Here is a 17232-nt window from a genome sequence, read left to right as displayed (position 1 = left end):
TAAGCAGGAGATCCCGGGTTCGAGTCCCGGTCGGGGCACACATTTTCAACTGTCCTCGTTGACTTATATGAATGCCTGTATGCAGATAGGGGTATTCATTTCATTGTAAAATCTGTACTGCTTTACAAAGGGTTTTCAGTGCTGCATTTCACAACTTCACACTCTCTCATCTTATGACGGCTCCACATTATTCGGATTCTTGCCATTGATCTTACTATGCTGCATAGTCATCCACTCAGTGTCCTAACCATGCTGTGCTATTCCGTTCACCTAACATTTATTCAAATGTTCAAATGTGTGTGAAATCTTATGGGACTGTACTGCTAAGGTCATCAGTCCCTACGCTTACAGATTACTTAACCTAAATTATTTTAAGGACTAACACACACGGCCACGCCCGAGGGAAATTCGAACTTCCGCCGGACGAGCCACACAGTCCATGACTGCAGCGCCCCAAGTCGCTCGGCTAATCCCGCGCGGCTAACATCTATTCATATCAACTGAGACATGCACATCGGAGCTTTGGAGTCACAGGTAAAACAAAAAATTTAAGAAAATAAAAACATTCATGATATATAACACAAACCTGATCCAAAATTAAATAAGGCCAGGCTTATGTGTCCAAAATCTAGAATAATGTTTCATCAATTACAAGAAATCTCTTACAGAGAAATGGTAAGCTAGTCTCTCCAAAGGCCAGGTTGGTTCTATTAACAAGACCAAAAAACAACGATTTTCTGCGCTTCGTGCATTACACGTCGTGCTGATTTATTATTAAGAGAAAGTTTCATTTGAAATACGCACTTACAACCATTCGACTTTCATTCTCTATGGTAAAAACAGAGAATAAGGACTGTCACAGTGCTCATGACTAGATGCAGATGCTGCTTGGACGCAATTGAAATGTTGAAACCGAGCATTCTTCTTTTTAAGCATTCCACTCTTTCACTCAGCCCGTCGCCTCATTCAGTGGCTTTCACTCTCGTGCTGACTGCTTTACTTTTTGTGGTGGCCGCCGTGACTGGAACAATCGAGCAAGCTGCCGTTGCGTCCTGCTGCCAAAGACGAAGCCGCCCAGCTACAGCTGTTGTCATGGCTTCTCAGAAAGCGTGGAGTCTTGCCACCCTGGAGAGTTGTTGGCGTGTCTTTTGTGTCCACCAAACATCCTCAGCAGAACAGCACTAATGGGCCACCACCCACCGGAACCACGGCACCGTAGCCTTGTTCGTGTCAAACTCAACGCTCCGTTAGTCAGTGCCGCTGCTCGATCGATCGCTCTGAGCGCTATGGGACTTAACATCTGAGGTCATCAGTCCCCTAGAACTGAGAACTACTTAAACATAACTAACCTAAGGAGATCGCACACATCCATGCCCGAGGCAAGATTGGAACCTGCGACCTTAGCCATCGCGCGGTTCCGGACTGAGGCGCTCGGCCACCGTTACCGGGTGGTCGCAAGAAGACCGGGCTCTGGACGGCCACTTGGCACTACCGAGGGAAGACATTGCGTTTGGTGTATAGCTCTCGCCCATCGTACTGCATTTGCAGCAGCAGTCTAGGCATCAGTTGGCACCACAGAGACATAAAGAACTGCTACAAATCCATTCCGTCAAGGACAGTTCGGAACCAGACGCCCTGTACCGTGCATTCCTCCGACCCCAAACCACCACTATTTGCGACTTCAGTGGTGTCAAGCGCGAGCTCATTGAAGGAATGTTGTATTTTCTGATGAAGCCTGGTTCTGCCGCGGTGCCAGTGGTGGCTGTATGTTGGTTAAGAGGAGGCTAGGTGAGCACCTGTAGCTAGCCTGTCTGCCGCCTGGACACACTGGACCCACACCTGCAGTTATCGCCTGAGGTGCGATTTCGCGTGACAGCAGGAGCACTCTGGTGATTATCCCACGCACCCTGAGTCTGTACGTCGGAATGGTGATTCGGCTTGTTGTGCTGCCGTTCATGATCAACATTCCCAGGCAAATGTATTCCCAAAATTACGTTACTGTACATTAATTATTTTTTGTTGTGATTTCTGCCAGTGTATTATGCACTTTTCCTCGATATCTGACGTTCACCCTCGTCCTCTTTATGGTAGATTAGATGCATACGTTGTTTATCTTATTCTCTACTGTACACACATTTTCATACGAGCGTCATGTAGTGGTTGAAAGTCATACACTGAGTCACGCTACAAAAACTGCGACGACACGTCTATTCTCCTTTTTCCTCATCCTTCATGTCTGGTACAGCTTTCTCGTTAGCAAATCATTCCTTCCTAGTGCGGCTTCTGTCGTCGTTGATCCTCATTCAGTACTTCCATTCGGTAGTGCCACCTCATTTTTGTTCCTGAAGAAAAACGTTTCTCCCATCCCTTTCGTCTTCACACCCTACTCTTCATTATTTTTCTGCTTAAAATAACCTATCATCCTAAGAACCAGTGGTGAGCACTGTTTGTTTCACATTAAAATCAACAAAATTTAGAATGTTCAAATACCTGTTTTGTGCATTCTTGACTTACGCATCATCAACTTTTTGAATCTATTAGTTGATATTCGGTTCTCTGCCGTACTTATTTGTTTTACCCTTTTCTTCACGTATCTCAGTTTTCCGTTGATTCCTCTACACTTTTAATGCACGTGGGCCTTCTCATACTGCTCTTGGTCGTTAACTCGTTTCTCGTTAGACTTTATCAGATTCGAATTACACGTCGACCGTGACGGTCTCCTGCTACATTCTCGTAATTCAAACAAAACGTCACAGTAGTTACCGTATGGGTATAATGGACTGACATCAGTGACTAAATAATTCCACTCAGCAATATTTGATGCCTAATGTTCTGTTTTGATTGCTCTGACTTGAATTTGTCTCTTTCAGATGCTTGGTACTACTCGAAAACTGCAAGCAGTTTCTAATACTCTTTCTGAGGTTCGCTGACAATCGGTCACTCATCTCTAATTCCCTTAACACTGGAAGTCGCAACATACTTGACTTGAGCGCCTAATTCTTCAAGTATATGTGGTCCAGACATTTCTTAACATGAACAAAAATACTTCTACGTCTATCTATTCATTTTTTACAAATGCTCTTAGATCTGGCTAACAAGCTTCTCATACAAGCTCATATTTAAGTCGGCAAAGTCCTCCATCTTCGTTATCTTCATGGGTGAGAACCCTTAACAGTTTATAATCAATTAGCCCTTCGTATTATCAGTTACTTACCAGTCTCACTGGATTGTCAGCTTACATTCTTCCATAGCTTCTTACCCTAGATCTATTTCCATGTGTTGACTAATATCTGGTTCGTCCGGCATTCCGCCACAAGTTGGACATCTCAACACGGCACCTTCTTTCCGACCTCATGATAACAGCTCTACTCCTGTGTATTCTTTCTCTCTGACTCCATTATCTTACTAAGTTATTGCACACGTGGACTACGAAATGTAAGCAGTATCATTGGTTCTAAGCCCGATCCCTGCGGTCTCTCACATTTGAACCACAACTCCAAACTAAAAAAAAACCCTTAACTCTTTCCTCATACCGAGCATCATTGCCCTCTAACATCAACATCGAATTCGTTTCATACTAAACACACGTTATTAAACTGTCAATCAGTCCCCTAAATTCCAAAATTCTCAAAAAATAATAAACACATCTCTCAGCTATTTGGTCTCCGTTCAATTTTCTCGATACGTTTACTCATATATGGTTTAATACTCACCATTTGATGCTAACCATTTGATGCGAACCCTTCCACCACAACGAAAAACTCTCTCCCCTATTTCGCGATAATGCAAAACATGCTGCCCTTCTCTGAAACTTTTCGATGTACTTCATTAATCCTGTCTGGTAAGGGTCCTACACCACACAACAGTATTCTGAAAGAGGACGGACAAGCGTAGTGTAGGCAGTCTCCTTAGTAGATCTGTTACATTTTCCGAGTGTCCTGCCAATAAAACGCAGTCTTTGGTTAGCCTTCTCCACAACATTATCTATGTGTTCCTTCCAATTTAAGTTGTTCGTAATTGTAATACCTAGGTATTTAGTTAAATTTGTGGGTTTTAGATTAGACTGATTTATCGTGGAACCGAAGTTTAACGGATTCCTTTTAGCACTCATGTGGATGACCTCGCACTTTTCGTTATTTAGGGTCAACTGCCAAATTTCGCACCATACAGATATCTTTTCTAAGCCGTTTTGCAATTTGTTTTGACCGTTTGATGACTGTATTAGTCTATAAACGACAGCGTCATCTGCAAAGAACCTAAGACGGCTGCTCAGATTGTCTCCCAAATCGTTTACATAGATAAGGAACATGAAAGGGCCTATGACACTACCTTGGGGAACAACAGAAATACCTTCTTTTTTACTCGATGACTTTCCGTCGGTTACTAGGAACTGTGACCTCTTTGACAGGAAGTCACGAATCCAGACGCATAACTGAGGCGATATTCCGTAAGCACACAATTTAACGACAAGCGCTTGTGTGGTACGGTTTCAAAAGCCTTCTGGAAATCCAGAAATACGGAATCAATCTGAAATCCCTTCTCAATACCACTCAACACTTCATGCAACAGCCTCATATTTTCACATAAAATCCATTCCTACACTTACTGACAACGTTGACAGCGTTGGGGAGTTCCATTCCGGTGTGTGTCCCTACCCGTAAAATCCAAACCTGATCTAACGATTCACTTCTGCAGTCTTTCCTGCAATCGACCCTTTCATTTTAATTTTCTGTAGCTATAAAATGGGCCAGTCCTGTTCCAGCAAACACCAGTTCAATACTTTTTCTCACTGTTTTTCTCGTCCAATAATTTATGACATCCTAGCCAGGAAACTTGAAAGTATCCATGAATGTGGAATGGGATGCTCTCGGTCTTGTGGAGCCAGTCTTACGATCGATCAGTAGCGGTTCCAAGGCCAAGAAAAAAACTGACAACGAGTGGGAGGACGGTGTGCTGTCCATATGCCTCTCCGTAACGCATCCAATAACGCCACAGGAAGGATGAAAGGTCGGTCGGTCTGGGTTGATTGTCTCATCTAGGTCTAGAACGTGGAACTACAAATGTAGATGTAGACGAGGCACCAACAATAAGTATACTCAGAATAAAGAATCTGGTAACCACAGCATCTATTTCAAAGGCGGAAGCTGAGACAAGAACATTGTGTAATTTGTGTCTTTTTACTGGGTGCGTCTTCTTAAGCCAAACGAACGACTGATTTCGCTACGTATGGTCCTGCTGGAACAGGTATGATCTCGTATTCTTATCAGTGTGTGTGTGTGTGTATGTGTGTGTGTGTGTGTGTGTGTGTGTGTGTGTGTGTGTGTGTGTGTGTATACGTGTTCTCAGGAATTCTGCTTTTATTTGTATGCCCTTCCCGTCTATATGACTTTTCAACAGATTTCTCTTTCTACGTCGGACTGAGTGGCCGTGTGGTTCTGTGCGCTACTGTCTGGAACCGAGCGACCGCTACGGTCGCAGGTTCGAATCCTGCCTCGGGCATGGATGTGTGTGATGTCTTTAGGTTAGTTAGGTTTAATTAGTTCTAAGTTCGAGGCGACTGATGACCACAGAAGTTAAGTCGCATAGCTCTCAGAGCCATCTCTTTCTATACCTCGCTTGCCTATGTGTAAACAGAACCGCTTTATTTGCGATTTGCAGATTATTACGTCTTACTTCGGTGTATTGTGAGATGATTTAATTACTGAAACATGGAGTATGGTTAATTAATTGTGGCAAGTAATGTAAGCGAGTGCAAAATTTTGCGTTTACTCACCTTTATTGACTTGTTCGTAATTCACTCACAAATACTGAACAGATTTTGATTCCTGAAATTGGAGTATGAGTTGTTCTTAGTGCGGACACTAACCGTAACGAACTGATCGCTTTCCATTGCCCTCCTCCTCTACAAATGAAGGCGATGGCAAGAAAAAATTCAAACTCCACTGTCAATTGCGAAACTACACAGACTAATTTGGGTAGCAGCAGGGATAGTTGTAAGATTGTAGATGGCTCTGTAAACAGGGTAAATAGGATCGGCTACAAATGAGACATGAATCACAATACGACGGCTATAATTTGAGTTGCACAGTAGACGTCCGTACTGTTGAATGTTCATGACTGCTCAAGTTTGGCAGTCAACAGTTGTGGCACTGTTAGCTAGTCTACACACCATAGCAAGGTAGTATCGGATGTGACAAAGTGTTTTTTATCTGTCCAGAGGCCAAAATCTGCATAAAAAAGCAAAATGACATTGGTTTGTGATTGGCCTGGGGCCAAAAATCTCACAAAGAGCAAAATGACATCCATCTGTAGCGGTCGTGAGACTGGCGCAGTACATGTTCAATATGCTGTTCGCCTTTTTCAACCGCAAATTGAAACAGAGAAACAGCATGTTCCACAGTAGATCGGAGTGTCTCGGATGTCACGGTCAGAATGCGTGGCGCGATGCGTGTCTTCAATTCAGCTACGTTTGTAATCGGAGCACTGAACTCATCTTTCTCCTCAGTGAGAAGTCTCTCAGACTGAGATCAAGTGATCTGGATGGCCAGGTTGTAATGACATGACGGTTGATAATGCTAGTAGCATTTCCGAAATGACTCTGCAGCAGCCGCTTCATTACGCTGCAAAGTGCGAAGGAGCGCCATCTTGCAGAGGAGTGATCCTACCCACACATCCACGTTGTTGAACAATTTGGAGTGACGTTGGTGTGCAAAAAAACTCTCATAGCGTGTACTTGTGACGGTAGAAGTAACAGGACCCGCAGGACCCATGTCTTCGAAAAAAAGAAAAAAAAGAAAAATAAACGATGCCGTCAACCAATATCACAAAGTCTCGTTTGCAAAATGAAGCCGTACCAGATGATGAGCATGCGGGTTTTCTATTACACATATTCTACAATTCTACGTATTCACATGTCCTGGGAAATGGAAATGAGCTTCGTCTGTCTACAGAATGTTCCAAGCCCGTTCATTGTCCCATGCGAGCAAGGCATTCCAGAGCGAAGGTCAGCAGGAAGTAACTCCTGAACATGAGTGGTTTCTTATGGATAGCAATGCAGGATGTTTCATAGTATTTTATACACCATGTTCCCAGGTATGTCCAACATTCGAGCAATTCTCTGTACGCTGTATCTTTGCGTCTCAAATCTCTACATCTCCTGCAATGCCATATATTTTACAGATGTTGAATCAACTGCTTTCCTCCCTCTGCCTCATGTACTTCTGTAATAATTTTCTCCAGACCCTTCGCAGACATCGAACAAATACCTTTTTTTTATGTCTAGAACTTTTACAGGGCTACAGGCGCTTAGTCACCGTTCGTGTAAAAGAGCTTTACCAGCAGCACGATCCTCCAAGGAGACAGTCATGTCGGAATCTCGGACGCAAACTGAGGAATAGCCGTGTGTTGAACGTCTGTTGGTGTGCATATTCCGACGCTTAAAGCGCCGTCTATTGGCCAAATTTTCGTTACTTTTTTCTTCATTTTTGTTCCAAGACGTTTCCCCCTGCATCATTAATATGCTGTTCACATTTGACGTCGTTCTGAATAGTGATTCTCTTTCTACAGCGTTTTGAAATTAGAACTTTAATTGGGGACTTATGTGGTGATTCAGCGTTCCCTGCCGATGTCGTTTTATGCAACCCGCAACGTTACAGTTGGCCTCCAAAACTCACGCCTGAGATTTTCATATTCTCCCCGTCGCTACGTACTAACTATTAGTACCACAGAAAAATGAGTAGGACCTTTTTGTGGGAAATTTAATGCAGTTAAATTTTATAGTGGGATACGTTTCCACTGGAGGCCACTGTTTCCTAATTATTTGAGAAAAATGTACAAAAGTGACATGCAAATGCGCCTCCTTGCCCATACTCGACCCTCAGCAGCCAAGACTTCATCGTCATATTCTGTGCTATCATAGTCATAAGCGATAAGACACAAAGGAAATAAAGACAGATGCGACGTTACTGGTCGTCCATAAACTGAAATTTCATTAGCTCTGTGCTCTTACCGCCATGACTGACCTTTCATTTTGCGAGCTAATTTTACGGCTAGTACCAATAAGCTTGTTTAGGACTTCGTTACTCAATCCCAGCCAACTTTATATGGCCGATAAGACGCGAAGCACAAGACTGGATTACTGAATGTATTTAGGAGCAGATCGTCCTGTTTACAAAATATTGGGTCCATAGACAATAGATTCGAATGAAAACATTACGTATAGCCGCTCTCGCCTGCCATAGCGACAAGTCTTGTACAGCAACCACAGCTAAATGATATCGCAGGATACGTTCCAAAATACCAAAAAAATCTTTTGCCGTAAGCTAAGGATTCCAGCTCCACAAAATTCAAACACATGTGGGCAAGAAAGTGGAACAAAAGTGTGTAATTGCGTCTTCAAATGTCCCTTCACAAAAGAAAATCAAGAGATATGGTTGTCATTTGAAATAAATACAGCATAATTTTCGAGTGAAATGACGTTCATTGTTGAACCTAATCTACCACAGATTTCTGGAGCGGAGAAATGTTCCCTGTCATTAGAAAAAAGCACCCCTCTATAAGAAGTAAAGTACGACTGATCAGGGCAACTAAGGCTCCGACCCCAGTGGACACCAAATTGAACTGAGCTTGGATGACACATACCGGTACATCGTCGTTCGTCGCTTCAGCTTCATGTCGGTGAACGTCAGCCGTAGTGGCCGTTAATGGTGGCGTGCTACAATCGAAGACCAGACCTTTCAATCTCTATAACTAAAAGAAAATATCATGACTGACTTGCTGACTGACTCACCATTGTCCAGTCTAAACTGCTAAGGAGAGAAACTTGAAATTTGGCGAAACCGTTCAAAAAGGCTTTTCCCTAAAAATAACACACCTGACGTGGTGAATAGGGGATGAAACGTTTTCTGAACATTTTTTGCTATTAAGACAAGCTATAACTACGAAAATTGGTATTTGGTTTCTTTATAAGAAATAAAAAGATACGTACTTCAGCATTGTTAGAATTTCAACAACTAAGGGAGTAAAATAGTGCGTGAAATGTTTTGAAAATAAATCCCTATTACAGTACTAATATAGATACATCTATGAAAACTGGTGACTGAGTTCTCGGTTAGATATAAAAAACTACTTGTTTAAGGTTTTTAGGAAATTTAGTCCCTTAGAGGGTGAAATAGGAGACGAACATTTTTATGAAAATATGTCACTATGAGAGCTTGTTTTAAGAAAACCGAAGAATTTTGTATTTGACTTCTCGTTAAGAAACAAAAAATATGTTTCATTGCTTTATGGAAGTTCTACCCTATAGGGTTAAAACAGGAGATGACAGTTTTTATAGAAATATTTCATCATGAAAGCAGTTTTGAAACTAAATCTCCGAAATTTTCTGTTTGTCTTCTTGGTTACCAACAAGAAAAATTACGTGTCTCAGTGATTTTTGGACTTTCAACCCCAAAGGGGGGAAAACTGGGGATGAACTTTTGTGGAAATATTTCGTTATATTAAAACATTTTTAAACCCAAACTTATTAAAATTACTATTTGACTGCTAGTGTATATGTCTTGGGGGATGATAGCTTCTGTGGAAATATCACCACAAGAACCCAAAGGCAGCATTAGCTAAGACCCCCGATCCAGCTAACAGAACTGCTTCTCGCCATAAATACATTAGGAGGAGACCATGCTACTATAGCCTTAATTGGTATGAAAAGTATAGAAAATGTTGCAATTTGTGAGCAACATAATCTACATCTACATCTACATCTACATCCGTACTCCGCAAGCCACCTGACGGTGTGTGGCGGAGGGTACCCTGAGTACCTCTATCGGTTCTCCCTTCTATTCCAGTCTCGTATTGTACGTGGAAAGAAGGATTGTCGGTATGCTTCTGTGTGGGCTCTAATCTCTCTGATTTTATCCTCATGGTCTCTTCGCGAGATATACGTAGGAGGCAGCAATATACTGCTTGACTCTTCGGTGAAGGTATGTTCTCGAAACTTTAACAAAAGCCCGTACCGAGCTACTGAGCGTCTCTCCTGCAGAGTCTTCCACTGGAGTTTATCTATCATCTCCGTAACGCTTTCGCAATTACTAAATGATCCTGTAACGAAGCGCGCTGCTCTCCGTTGGATCTTCTCTATCTCTTCTATCAACCCTACCTGGTGAGGATCCCACACTGCTGAGCAGTATTCAAGCATTGGGCGAACAAGTGTACTGTAACCTACTTCCTTTGTTGTCGGATTGCATTTCCTTAGGATTCTTCCAATGAATCTCAGTCTGGCATCTGCTTTACCGACGATCAACTTTATATGATCATTCCATTTTAAATCACTCCTAATGCGTACTCCCAGATAATTTATGGAATTAACTGCTTCCAGTTGCTGACCTGCTATTTTGTAGCTAAATGATAAGGGACCTATCTTTCTATGTATTCGCATCACATTACACTTCGCTACATTGAGATTCAATTGCCATTCCGTGCACCATGCGTCAATTCGCTGCAGATCCTCCTGCATTTCAGTACAATTTTCCATTGTTGCAACCTCTCGATACACCATAGCATCATCTGCAAAAAGCCTCAGTGAACTTCCGATGTCATCCACCAGGTCATTTATGTATATTGTGAACAGCAACGGTCCTATGACACTCCCCTGCGGCACACCTGAAATCATTCTTACTTCGGAAGACTTCTCTCCATTGAGAATGACGTGCTGCGTTCTGTTATCTAGGAACTCCTCAATCCAATCACACAATTGATCTGATAGTCGGTATGCTCTTACTTTGTTCATTAAACGACTGTGGGGAACTGTGTCAAACGCCTTGCGGAAGTCAAGAAACACGGCATCCACCTGTGAACCCGTGTCTAAGGCCCTCTGAGTCTCGTGGACGAATAGCGCGAGCTTGGTTTCACACGATCGTCTTTTTCGAAACCCATGCTGATTCCTACAGAGTAGATTTCTAGTCTCCAGAAAAGACATTATACTCGAACATAATATGTGTTCCAAAATTCTACAACTGATCGACGTTAGAGATATAGGTCTATAGTTCTGCACATCTGTTCGACGTCCCTTCTTGAGAACGGGGATGACCTGTGCCCTTTTCCAATCCTTTGGAACGCTTCGCTCTTCTAGAGACCTACGGTACACCGCTGCAAGAAGGGGGGCAAGTTCCTTCGCGTACTCTGTGTAAAATCGAACTGGTATCCCATCAGGACCTGCGGCCTTTCCTCTTTTGAGAGATTTTAATTGTTTCTCTATCCCTCTGTCGTCTACTTCGATATCTACCATTTTGTCAACTGTGCGACAATCTAGAGAAGGAAGCACAGTGCAGTCTTCCTCTGCGATTACAGAAAAAAAGATGACTTCGCAATCCGTACAAACCACACGAGCAAAGCAGCGGGCGCTAAGCTAGTATAGAATAAATCAGGAGAGCTTGCTTGTCTAACACCCTTTTCATCGAGGTAAGTGAGGACAGCACGAGGAACATGGCGGTATTGCGTTGTCTTGTTAAAAAAATAAGGTCGAGATGGGCCGTAGCGATTGGAGTTAACACATCACGTATGTGATCCGGAGGTGATCGTCTTGTGTACCCAATGGCACCCCATTCTCCCAAGCCAGTTGCTGGGCCTCTATGACGATGATGAATGCCAACGTTCGCTCGCCTCAGAGCCTCTGCACAACGTTTTATCCATCGTGATGCTGTACACAGCACCGAAACTCATCTGAAGAGACAGCGTGGTACCTGTCTGTCTCCAGTGTTGTAGTTGGGCGCACCAACGTCGCCGCGCCTTTCTGTGCTGCCGCATTGAAGTAAGTTACAACTTTTCTGGCCTTACTGACAGTCTGTGGTACGCAAGACGCCGCCACACTGTCCTCGTGGATGCACATAAAGCTCATTTCACAACTCAAGCGAGTTAACGTGGCTGTACGATCTTGCACGGCCGAAAGAGCACTATGTCTGTCCTTTCAAGCACTAGTTGCGTGAGGCTGCTAATATCCTGTATAGCGTTGACTATACTCCTGAATGCATCAGTTCCTTAATGGCATGTCATTAGTTGTGGAATCTAGTCTGCGATCTCATGCAACATATCGCGGAACAATAAATCGCAGTCTCGGTAAGTCACGAACAAACCACCACCAAATTTCAACGCATGGTGAGAGGCATTTGTCCTTCTTACACGTGGCGTAAGACGATCATATCTCAAGCAGATAATATTCTTTCCTTACAAAGATTGTCCTAGAAACGTTGCGGCAAATTTCGAGGTGTTTTAGAGGGCGTCTGGATGAAGAAAACGAGGACAGGAACCGGTGTTGGGATGTGTCATCCCACGACGCTACGGAGCATCAAAGTTATAGACGCTGGCGCCTGCTTTTAGGCCACCCTTTCGGCAGCAACCGTAATTTCCGTACACTTACGGAATGCAGATGGAACGGCCTGCGGTGTTTATTGTTATTCAGTGGTCGCGTCTGACCGCCACTACCGCCAGTGAAGAAATGGAGCCAGCTGCTGCGTACACGGGCCTTGTCCCCCGAGTATGCGATGTTTTGTTGCTTTGATGGATGACACGAGTTTCCATCTGCAGTTTATTTTTGTCATCTATACCGTAAAGCCTTGGAGATTTTAGAGGGATCCAGGTGAAAAGTAAACTGCTGATGTCCGAAACAGTCATCTCCCAAGCCAACAGAGCATCGTATTCATTGGAGACAAGGGTTTTCTACATAGCTGATAGATCCATCTTCTCCACTGGCGATCGTGGCAGTCATCCAAGGTCACTGAATAACAAACAACGTTTTGAGACCTTCAGCCGGTGGTCTGTAGGCGTATAAAGTCACATTTTCTGCCGAGGGGTTGGAGTAATGCCAGGTTCTGTAGCATCGTTGGATGACGTTTCTGGACACAGGTTCCTATCCTCGATTTGTTCCATTCGGTACCCTCTACGTCTCTAGAAGGTTCTCGCAACAATGCTAGGACACCCTGTATACTGAGTATAAATAGCGATATTCCTATCTACTTTTTGTGGTTGATTCAAATGCAGATCATTTCCATACCCAAGCATCTAGTAACACTCCTTTGCCAATTTGACGTTTGTTGCACAAAATTTAGCGAACACGTGGGTGGATGAATGATGATGAGAGGGACTAAAACTTCTGGGAGAGACCACTGAATCTTACGACCATCCTGCACACATTTTGATAAGTGGAACATGGGACCAACTGATGATGACGACAAAAAACTGCTACATGACAGCGCAGTTAGTAAGTTAGTAGGTAGTGAGCACTTAAAATTGACAGGACATTGAAATAGAGTACGTACTGTTTGGGGCATGGCAGACCTCCATTCTGCAGGCCCTGAGGACAAGTGGCCTGTTCTATCAAGTGGTTGGACTTGCGTACTGCTCTAGCACTAGCTTAACTCAAATCTGTTCTGATTTGAACCAATACGAGGAAGCACAATATATAATTAAGCTTGAAAAATGGTTGACGTTAATAGACCCACCATATTCAACAGGCGATGGACTTAACAGAATGCCAAACCAAGCACATTTCAGACATCTAAATTTTCGAATTGCTATTTTATTGAGCTACCAGTTTCGGTCCAATAAAATAACAGTTTGGAAATTTAGACGGCTGACAGGCGTTTGATTTGACGTTCTGTGCTGAACAGCCGAAGTCCCGCAACTATCACAGAAAAGATGGACATACAGAGACATGAACTTATCATGGCGCCTGATGGCCCTGAACTTTGCACACACATACTGGGTAACCAAAAAGTCAGAATAAGTTTGAAAACTGAATAAATCACGGAATAATGTAGATAGAGAGGTACAAATTGACACACATGCTTGGAATGACATGGGGTTTTATTAGAACCAAATAAAAAATACAAAAGTTCAAAAAATTTCCAACAGATGGCGCTTCATCTGATCAGAATAGCAATAATTAGCATAACAAAGTAAGACAAAGCAAAGATTATCTTTACAAGAAATGCTCAATATGTCCACCATTATTCCTCAACAATAGCTGTAGTCGTGGAATAATGTTGTGAACAGCACTGTAAAGCATTTTATGGTGAGGCATTGGCGTCGGATGTTGTCTTTCAGCAGCCCTAGAGACGTCGGTCGGTCACGATTCAATTGCGACTTCAGGTAACCCGAAAGCCAATAATCTCACGGACTGATGTCTGGGGACCTGGGAGGCCAAGCGTGACGAAACTGGCGGCTGAGCAAACGATCATCACCAAACGACGCGCACAAGAGATCTTTCACGCGTCTAGCAATATGGGGTGGAGCGCCATCCTGCATAAACATCGTACGTTCCAGCAGGTGTTTATCAGCAAGGATGGGGATGATACCATTCTGTAACATATCGGCGTACCTCTCACCCGTCACGGTAGCAGTTACAAAACCGGAATCACGCATTTCCTCAAAGAAAAAAGGCCCGATAACGGTAGATGTGGTAAATCCAACCCTCACCGTTACTTTTCTCGTCGTGCAGTGGAGTTTCCACGACAGTTCTAGTATTTTCGGTAGCCCAAATTCTGCAGTTGAGGTCGTTGACAGACCCTCGGAGCGTGAAATGAGCTTCGTCGGGCCACAACACGTTACTCAACCAGTCGTCATTTTCCGCTATCTTTTGAAACGTTCACACCGCAAATGCCCTCCGCTTCACTAAATCGCCAGGTAGCAGTTCATGATGCCGATGGGTTTTCTACGGATAGAATCGGAGGGTACGCCTAAGTGCAAACCAAACAGTAGTGCATGGAATGCCGGTGCGACGTGCGACTGCACGAGCGCTGACTTCCCCGTGCATAGACGAACCCGCTACAGCCTCCATTTCTTCCTGAACTGTCTCAGCAGCATTACGCCTTGTGCTCGGTCGGCCACTATAGGGTCTATTGTCTAAACAACTCGTGGCTTCAATCTTCGAAATCATTCTCGCCACAGCTGCATTCGTCAACGGACCTTTACCCGTTCGAATCCCCTTCCTGTGCTGATAGGATCGTAACGCTGAACTGGCACATTCCCCATTCTGATAATACACCTTCAATAAAAGCGCCTTTTCAGGCAACGTCAACATGCTGCGACTGCTGGCGCATCTGATTCTCTCACTCTCATTAAAGCACCTTTTATACACGATTGTCATGCGCAGTCACTGACGTTTTGCTGTCCAGCGCCACCTGTCGGACATTTTGTGAACTTTTTTTGTTCTAATAAAACAACATGTCATTCCAAAGATGTGTGTCAATGTTTACTTCTCTATCTACATTATTCTGTGGTTTATTTAGTTTTCAAATTTATGCTGACTTTTTGATCACCCAGTATATCAGCTACTTCAGTAGCAAAACGAGTCGGCACCTGTGTGTGATACTGATTTATTTACATGAAATTACGATTACATGCCACGGTAAATGGATAAAAATTGCCGTCGTTAGAGATTCCATAGCACTCAGTTTACTCAAAAGAGAAGAGGTTGGTCGTTTAATGTCTGTAGACGACAATAATGAAGGATTCTGGTTTTTACGACGGCCATGTAGACTGATTCTTTCCACTACTTTCCAGGAGGTGATGTGATTTACCCAACTGACAACACATGCCGTTCGTACGAATGGATCAAGTATTCAATTCACACTTTCATTGTTTTGATGGTCCCATAGGCCTAAGGGGGTTTAATCATATCAAGTTCTTCGAGGAATTCACTCATTAAGTGTTCCATTTAGACGTCACAATTGAAAGCAGCACGACTGGTCGCAACACAAAATTACTATTCACGTCTGACTACAACGGAGTCAGCCGGCCGGTATGGTCGAGCGGTTCTAGGCGCTACAGTCTCGAACCGCGCGACCGCTACGGTCGCAGGTTCGAATCCTGACTCGGGCATGGATCTGTGTGATGTCTTTAGGTTGGTTAGGTTTAAGTAGTTCTAAGTTCTAGGGGACTGATGACCTCAGCAGTTCAGTCCCATAGTGCTCAGAGCCATTTCAACCATTTTTACAACAGCGTAAAATCGTATCATTGCTCCATGGAAGGCGCAGAAGTTCATAATTCTCTGATTAAAAAGTGTTCATCGATACTAATCGACCAGTCCCATCTGAGGATCATATTAGTTGCATAGACCTATTGTTACGCTACATAACTCCTTTAATATCAGAGAAATGTGAAGTTTTATGTAGAAAATATAGGAAGTAAAAATCAGATGACAAAAGTGGTGAAAAAATTCAATACCTGACATTCTAAAGTCAAGTAGGTATTGGAAAAGTGTTGCTGAAAGAATTAGTGGAGCAGTGAAAGAATGGAATATTTGTTTTCCAACGTTACTGTAAAACAGTCAGAGTGTACTTTTTACATGTGAATATTGCAGATGACATGCACCATCACGAATTTATCCATATATTATTTAGAATTTACAGAATGAGGGAGGAAGAAATGGTATCTGAGAAGCTCTGGGTCAAATTTCCTCAATGCCAGCTTTGTCCGTAGAAATACTTTTCTCCATGTAAACACGTCGACGGTTAACACTGCACACTGCCGCATTGCAGTAAAACCGCGCTCCTGTTCATATGCTGTAGCAAACTGCAGGAAAACATTAGATTCCCGGATAGCAGCTTAATCGCAACCGCAGGGAAAAGTTTATGAGCAACTAGCTGATTCGCTTTCAAGGATAGTAATCCACTCACTTTGTGTTCAGATTCCTTTCTCAGACACGTGAGTCAGGCATTGGTAAACTACCTGACAGCCAACAAACACCTTCTTGTCAACATTTCTCAAATTCCAGTCAGATGTTATACTTTTTCTGTGTACTATACGCAGTATTAGCAAACATCAGTAGCCATGGAAGCTACAAAATTATTTTCATTTGCCAGAAATTCGTTGAGTCAGACAAGAAGCATTGACTACAGTACCCACGAATATTTTTCGTATCTCCATATGCGGAACTGTTTTCTCAATCTCTACAGACTTTTACAAAGATCAACAAATTTATCACAAGCCTTTCACCCCATTACAAGACAGATTTTAATTTCTTTATTCTTTGTTTATTGTCCTATTCCAATACACAATAGCAGTTCATAGAATTAAAAATATACGTATATAAAATCATAAAACATAACATTTATTACTGGCAGTTGTAAATTTAATAATAGTCCAGTGCCATCAACTACATTGTAACCTCCCTACAGTAAAATAATATAAATATTATTCACATTTAGTGTAACCTCCCAACAGAAAAGTTCCGAAACCTCC

The 17232-nt window shown here is 43.0% G+C and overlaps 1 protein-coding gene across 2 annotated transcripts in view; it reads left to right on the top strand.

Annotated features, from left to right (window-relative positions):
• LOC126325143 (alpha-(1,3)-fucosyltransferase 7-like) overlaps nt 1-17232 on the top strand; it is a 342267-nt gene that overhangs the window by 17967 nt on the left and 307068 nt on the right. The window contains exon 1 of one of the 2 annotated variants that reach the window (XM_049995151.1): nt 416-534. The exons of the other annotated variant lie outside the window; for it this stretch is intronic. The gene's annotated coding sequence lies outside the window, so the exon portion shown is untranslated. Of the gene's footprint in view, nt 1-415; nt 535-17232 lie in introns of those variants that run through there. 2 annotated transcript variants of the gene reach the window in all.

Source organism: Schistocerca gregaria, chromosome 2, assembly GCF_023897955.1.
Source record: "Schistocerca gregaria isolate iqSchGreg1 chromosome 2, iqSchGreg1.2, whole genome shotgun sequence".
NCBI lineage: Eukaryota > Metazoa > Arthropoda > Insecta > Orthoptera > Acrididae > Schistocerca > Schistocerca gregaria.
Note: the sequence above shows the minus strand (reverse complement) of the source record. Positions and strands in the feature narration are given on the sequence as shown.